This window comes from Papio anubis, chromosome 13 (assembly GCF_008728515.1).
Source record: "Papio anubis isolate 15944 chromosome 13, Panubis1.0, whole genome shotgun sequence".
In the NCBI taxonomy this organism is placed as follows: domain Eukaryota; kingdom Metazoa; phylum Chordata; class Mammalia; order Primates; family Cercopithecidae; genus Papio; species Papio anubis.
Window position 1 is genome coordinate 58,234,723 of NC_044988.1, and position 6,764 is coordinate 58,241,486.

The 6,764-nt window shown below is 40.4% G+C and overlaps 1 pseudogene; it reads right to left on the reverse strand.

Moving 5' to 3' along the window:
- Positions 1 to 505: 505 nt before the first annotated feature.
- On the reverse strand, positions 506 to 2,968 carry LOC101006614 (annotated as a pseudogene).
- Positions 2,969 to 6,764: the final 3,796 nt, after the last annotated feature.

Genomic DNA, 6,764 nt, shown 5'->3' on the forward strand with positions numbered 1-6,764 from the left:
TTTTCAATACTAGATGGAACAAGTAGGAAGATCACCACAAAATAGAAGGCTTAAATAACTATTGTGATTGCTTCCCAGAGACAGAATAGATGCCTACACACTCAAATTTGACTCAGATATCAAGATTGATAACACCACCTGTGTACCAGGAGGGCATAAAAAGGATCTTTTTTTTAAATTTAAGATATTTATTTTAAAAAGGTTACACTATGTTTTTTGTTTGCTTGTTTTGTTTTGTTTTTAAATGGGCTCTCTGTTGCCCAGGCTAGAGTCAGTGGTGCAATCTCGGTTCACTGCAACCTCTGCCTCGTGGGTTTGAACCCTGCCTCAGTGATTCTCCTGCCTCAGCTTCCTGAGTAGCTGGGACTACAGGCATACGCCACCATGCCCAGCTAATTTTTGTATTTTTAGTAGAGACGGGGTTTCACCAAATTGGCCAGGCTGGTCTCGAACTCCTGACCTCGTGATCCACCCGCCTCGGCCTCCCAAAGTGCTGGGATTACAAGCGTGAGCCACCGCTCCCAGTCCTCACTGTGATTTTTATACACTGTTGAAAACAATGACTTTTATTTATTTAAAAGCAGCAATAGTTCCCATTACTCTCATAATGTTATATTCAAGCCTTGATTTAGTTCCAGAAAATAAATAGGGTACATTTTTAATATTTCCCTAGCTCTGTCTGCTATAAGAGAATTTCAGAGTATGAAGGTAAGATGAAGCAAGACATAGAAGAACATTTTTAGATACTGACCATTTTTCCTTGTAATTTGGTGAAAATTTAGTTTCTTTCCCAAATTCTGTACTTGTATACATAAAAGTAAATTTCTATTTTAGTAGCTCTAAAAGAACTAGGTGAGAGAAGATTAGTATCCATAATAGTAAATAGCAAGTACTTCGGCAAGTCTGAATTAGAGTACAAGTGAAGACATCGACAAACAAACTTTTTCTGTCTGTCTCCTGAATGTGGTATGGTATTTATGTTAGAATTAAAGCATCACAATTAACTGATTGTAGGGTGCTGGTCGGCAATCCATCAACAGGTCTACCCCAACAGATGTGGAGACATGTGGAAAAAATATGTTAACCAAAGTGGTCAGGAGAACAAAATACAGAAAACACCATAAAACTGAGGACATTATCTCTTCTTGTCTGAAAAACAGGGGTTCCCCGGAGTACAGGAAGTATTTGTCAGGGGAGTGCTTCTATTCTGTTATCACAGGAGGGCTTGAAGCGGGTTCCGGCCATTCACACACATCTGGCAGCAGGGAATCATATTCACTCCGTCATATTCTTTCTTTAACATATTTGGCCTTGTCTTCAGGTTCTGGGTATTGGAAAGCCATTTTGTTAGCATATAGGTATTCTGTAACTTTAATAGCAATGTTAATAGAAACTTTCTGAATATTAGCAAGTGGTGGGTAAAGTCTCCCTTGGGCTAACTTTTCATCCGTCATTTGGCTTGTCAATGCCTTTGCAGCTTCTAGGAAAACATTGTCACTAATATGCTGGGTGTTACAGAGAATAACAGCTAAAGATGCACCTGGAAAAATATATACATTGTTTCCTTGATCTGGTGTAACGATTCTCCCATCTGTGAGTTTCACTGGCCCAAATGGACTGCCACTGGCAAACAAACACTTGCGCTCTGTAAGTGTATATGCTTCTTTGGCCGCGCACTCTGCCTGTGCTATAGGATTACTTAATGTAAATATTACAGGCCTTTCATTGATAGGGGTCATGGCTCTGATTACATCAGGAGTGAAAAGATGGCCAGCACCTGCAACTCCAATTGTAGTTGAAGTCCTCATTGTATTCACCACATCTTCAAAAGTATCCGGTATGCTCTCTGGGACTGGGTAAGTAAATGGTTCCTGATGACTATCTATTTTTGCTTTCTGCCCCTTAACTAATAAACCATACTTGTCAAACATCCAGATTTTCTTTTGTGCCTCTTCTTCTGACAGGCCATTTTCTACCATAGACATACTTTTTTGAGATTTGCAATTCCAGGAGTAGTCTCTCCTGTTCCAAGGAATAAGATTTTGTGTTTGGAGACTGGTTTATTAATAACTTTTTGTGTTGCAAGAAGATCTGCTAGAGCTACTGCAGCTGTCCCTTGAATATCATCATTGAAAGTGCAATATTTTTATTGATGTTTTTTCAAGAACCTGAATGCATTATGATTTCCAAAATCTTCAAATTGAATGAGTGTGTTCCAGCCATATCTGTCAGTAATAGCTTTCATAAACTCATCAATCAGGTCATCATACTGTTGTGTGCGATCTTGTTTCTGGTACAAGCCTATGTAAAATGTGTCTTTTAAGAGTGCGATATTATCAGTTCCCACATCAATACACACTGGTAGACATCTATCAGGCCATATTCAGGCACAAACTGTATACAAACACATTTTTCCTACTGGAATTCCCATTTCATAGACACTCAGCTCTCCAAGACCCAGAATTCTCTCTCCATCAGTCACTAAAACAATCTTAACATGATTTTCTGGCCACTTATCCACAATTGATCTAATATGACCTCTGTCTGAGATCGACATAAATAATCCCTTAGGTCTTCTAAAGATGTGTCCATACTGGGAGCAGACAAGACTAACTGTTGGTGTATATACAATTGGCATTAAACTCTCAGTGTCATCTTGAAGTATTCGATAAAACAATTTCTCATTTCTTTCTTGTATTTCCATTATGTAGATATATGTTTCCAAAGGGCTAGTCATTTTTTTCAAGTTTCTGTGGAATCCTAAGGCTTGAATATCTTGTGTCTGTATTTTGGGAGGTAGAAGCCCTTGAAGACCAAGCATTTGTCGTTCTTGTAAACTAAATGCCATTCCCTTGTTTGTTCTTGGATTCAGCATAAATGGCTTGCCTTTTTCTTTTATGTGCAAATGTCGACATGCCAAAGTACAAGTGGTGGAAACTACTCTTAACCCCGGACAACATCTTTTCTTTCATCAGAGGTCTCACCACACGACAGTTGGTGCTGCGGACGAAGAGGCTGCACCCTGCCTCCCGCCCTGGCGATGCTCAGCTCTCGCATCGCCGGGCCCTCCCCTTCTGCGAGCCTCCTGGAGTCCGCGCCAGCTCAGGCTCGCACTGGCGCGAGAGGTGCCACACTCTGAGGTAGACCCGTGAGAGCGGAGGGTGAGGGGGGGCAGGGCCGAGTGGGCATGGCCCACTGGATTTTTTTAAACGTAAATTATCCTTTTCTATTTTTAATTTTTTTTCTCCTATTGAAGGTATTTGCCATTTTCAATTAACTCATATGACTTCTTTATAAATTAAGGTAATTAAAACTTTACATTATCTGTTACAAATATTTTTCTCTCTTTTTCTTTTTCTTACTCTATTAGCCATAAATGATTGATATCATGTAGTGAAATACATCAAAATTTTCATTCGTGGAATATTTTTTGAATATATCTATGGTGTCCTATTTTCCCAGGTTCATACTTTTAACTGCATGTTTGTTATCTACATTTGAATATTGCACTGATACCGCTAATGTCTCACATGGAGACATCTCATGTGATGCCAGCCTTAACTTTACCCAGAGCCCTTGGTCAATTGTCTCTACACTTTCACATTATTTATCAGATAATATGGTTTGAAACTCTGTCCCCACCCAAATCTCATGTTGAAATGTAATTTCCAATGCTGTATGTGGGGCCTGGTGGGAGATCATTGGATCAGAAGAACAGTTTCTTATGGTTTAACACCATTCCCCCTAGGTGCTGTCATCACAATACTGAGTTCTTATGAGACCCAATTGGAGGTCTCAGAAGAAGATATGAGGGAAAGATTGGAACTTCCTAGAGACTTGTTGAATGGTTGTGACCAACATGCTGATAGTGTTATGGACAGTGAAATCCAGACTGAGGAGGTCTCAGGTGGAAATAAGGAATTTATTGGGAACTGAAGTAACGGTCACTTCTGCTATGCTTTAGCAAAGAGCCTGACTGCATTTTGCCCCTACTCTAGGGATAAGAGAATTTGAACTTGAGAGTGATGATTTAGAGTATCTGGTGAGAGAAATTTCTGAATAGCCGAGCACTCAAGATGTGCACTGGCTGCTTCTAACAATCTATGCTCACATACATGAGTAAATAAATGATCTGAAACTAGAACTTATATTTAAAAGAGAAGCAGAGGGTAAAGGTTTGCAGCCTGTCCATTTCATAGAAAAGAAAAGCCCATTTTCAGTGGTGGAATTCAAACAGGTTGCAGAAATTTGCATAAGTAAAGAGGAGTCAAGTCCTAATAGCAAAGACAATAGGGAAAGACCTCAAAGGCATTTCAGAGACCTTTGTGGCAGCCCCTCCAATTACAGGCCATGAAGCCTACAAAGACAATGATTTTGTGGGCCAGACTCATGACCCCACTGCCCTGTGCAGCCTTGGGATGCTCTCTGCTTCCCAACCACTCAACCTCCAGCCATAGGTAAAACGGGACAAGGTACTGCTCAGGCCACTGCTTCAGAGGCACAAGCTATAAGTCTTGGTGGCCTCCATGTTGTGTTAAGCCTGTGGGTGCACAGAATGCAAGAGTCGAGGTTTGAAAGACTCCACCTAGATTTCAGAGGATATATGGAAATGCCTAATGTCCACGCAGAAGCCTGCTTCAGGGCAGAGCCCTCGTGGAATCTCTACCAGGGCAGTGCAGAGGGGATATCTGGAGTTAGATCTCCTATTCAGAGCCCCCACTGGTGCACTTCCTAGTGGAACTGTGAGAAGTGGAGCACCATCCTCCAGACCCCAGAATAGTAGATCCACCAACAGCCTGCACCCTGCACCTGAAAAAGCAGCAAGCACTCAATGCCAGCCCCTGAAAGAAACTGTGGGGGCTGAAATTGTCAAAGCCACAAGGGTAAAACTGCCCAAGGCTTTGGGAGCCCACCCCTTGCACTTGTATGACATGGTGAGACATGGGGTCAAAGGAGATTATTTTGGAGCATTAAGAGTTAATGACTGTCCTGTTGGGTTTCAGATATGCATGGGACCTGTAGCTCCTTTAATTGGCAGATTTCTCCCTTTTGGATTGGTAGTAATTACTCAATGCCTTTACCTCTAAGGTATCTTGGAAGTAACTAACTCGTTTTTTATTTTACAGGCTCATAAGTGGAACAGACTAGCCTTGTCTTAGATGAGACTTCAGACTGTGGACTTTTGAGTTAATGCTAGAATGAGTTAAGACTTTGGTGGACTGTTGGGAAGGCATGATTGTATTCTGAAATGTGAGAAGGTCTTGAGATTTCAGAGGTGCCAGGTGTGGAATGATGGTTTGCCTCTGTGTCCCCGCCCAAATCTCATGTTGAAATGTAACCTCAGTGCTGAAGTTGGGGCCCAGTGGGAGGTGATTTGATCATGGAGGTGGGTTCTCATGATTTAACACCACCCCCACTTAGTGTTATCATCACAATAGTGAGTTCTCATGATATCTGGTTGCTTAAAAGTGTGTAGCACCTGCCCCTTCTCTCTCTTCTTCCTGTAGCAGTCAGGTGAAGCTCCTAACTCCCCTTTGCTTTCCAACGTAATTGGAAACTGTCTGAGTCCTTCCCAGAAGCAAAATCCACTATGCTTCCTATATAGCCTGCAAATGTGTGAGTCAATCATGACTCTTTTCTTTATAAATTACCCAGTCTCCAGTATTTCTTTATAACAGTGTGAGAATAGACTAATACACCAAGTTAGTCTGATTTTAATCCAGTCAATGGCTGAGGCAACAAACTCACTATGAGAACAGCCAGACAGTGCTTTACAACTTGCCCTTAATGCTATGCTTTATTTCCCATCCCACAGCTTCTCTACTATTTCTGAAGCATATACCATATTCTTATTGCGCATAAATACAAAATTTGGAGGTATCGAGTAGTTACTACTCTTGAGGTTAATCTGTGATTGCAGAAAAAGAATTGGTGGAGAAATTCATATCCCTTCTTCCTCCTGGACCTCTCCTTTGCAGTGCTTTGTATTATATGACCTCTTGGAAATCCTGTGAGTTTGAGTTATTGATAGGAGCTTGACCCAAGAATCAGATAACCCAGTTATGCACCAATATTTGTTCTTGTTCCTTTCCTACCTTATTTCCCCTTTCCTTCACACTTGCTTCTCAATGATTGCACTTTCGAACAGCACATTTACACGTAAACTTTTGCTTCAAGCTTTGATTTCTGAAAATCCCATATTAAGTAGATGTCCAATAAAAAGTCATTAATATGTTAAATATAAACCATTTATTTTCTTAAACTTGCTTTTTCTAGTGTCTATTACATCTTATTAAATGACGACTCCATTTTTCAAGGACCTTGAACTCAGAATTTTGAAATCATTCTTGTTTATGCTCTTCTTCTCATATTCTACATTTAATTCGTGAGCAAATTCTGTTGTATATTCCTTCAAAATACAAGTACAAAATGACCCTCTCCATTCACACCACAATCTCTCATATTCAAACCACCATCAACATTCATTGGTATTTTTTTCATTATTCTTCTATTTGGTCCCATTGTTTTCATATTTGTTATCTACAATCTATTTGCCATATGCAGGGGAAAGATGCTTTTTAAAAAGACACATTGTATCATGTCGCTACTCTTCATTCAGTGCTTCAAAGACTTTATACTTGCTCAGAGTAAAGCTGTGACCTTACAATAACTTATTAAAGTCCTACTTATTTTAGCCCTTGTTATTTATCTAACCTCATTTTCCTGCTACACATTCGGTCTTTTCCCCTAGTCACAGACCTCCT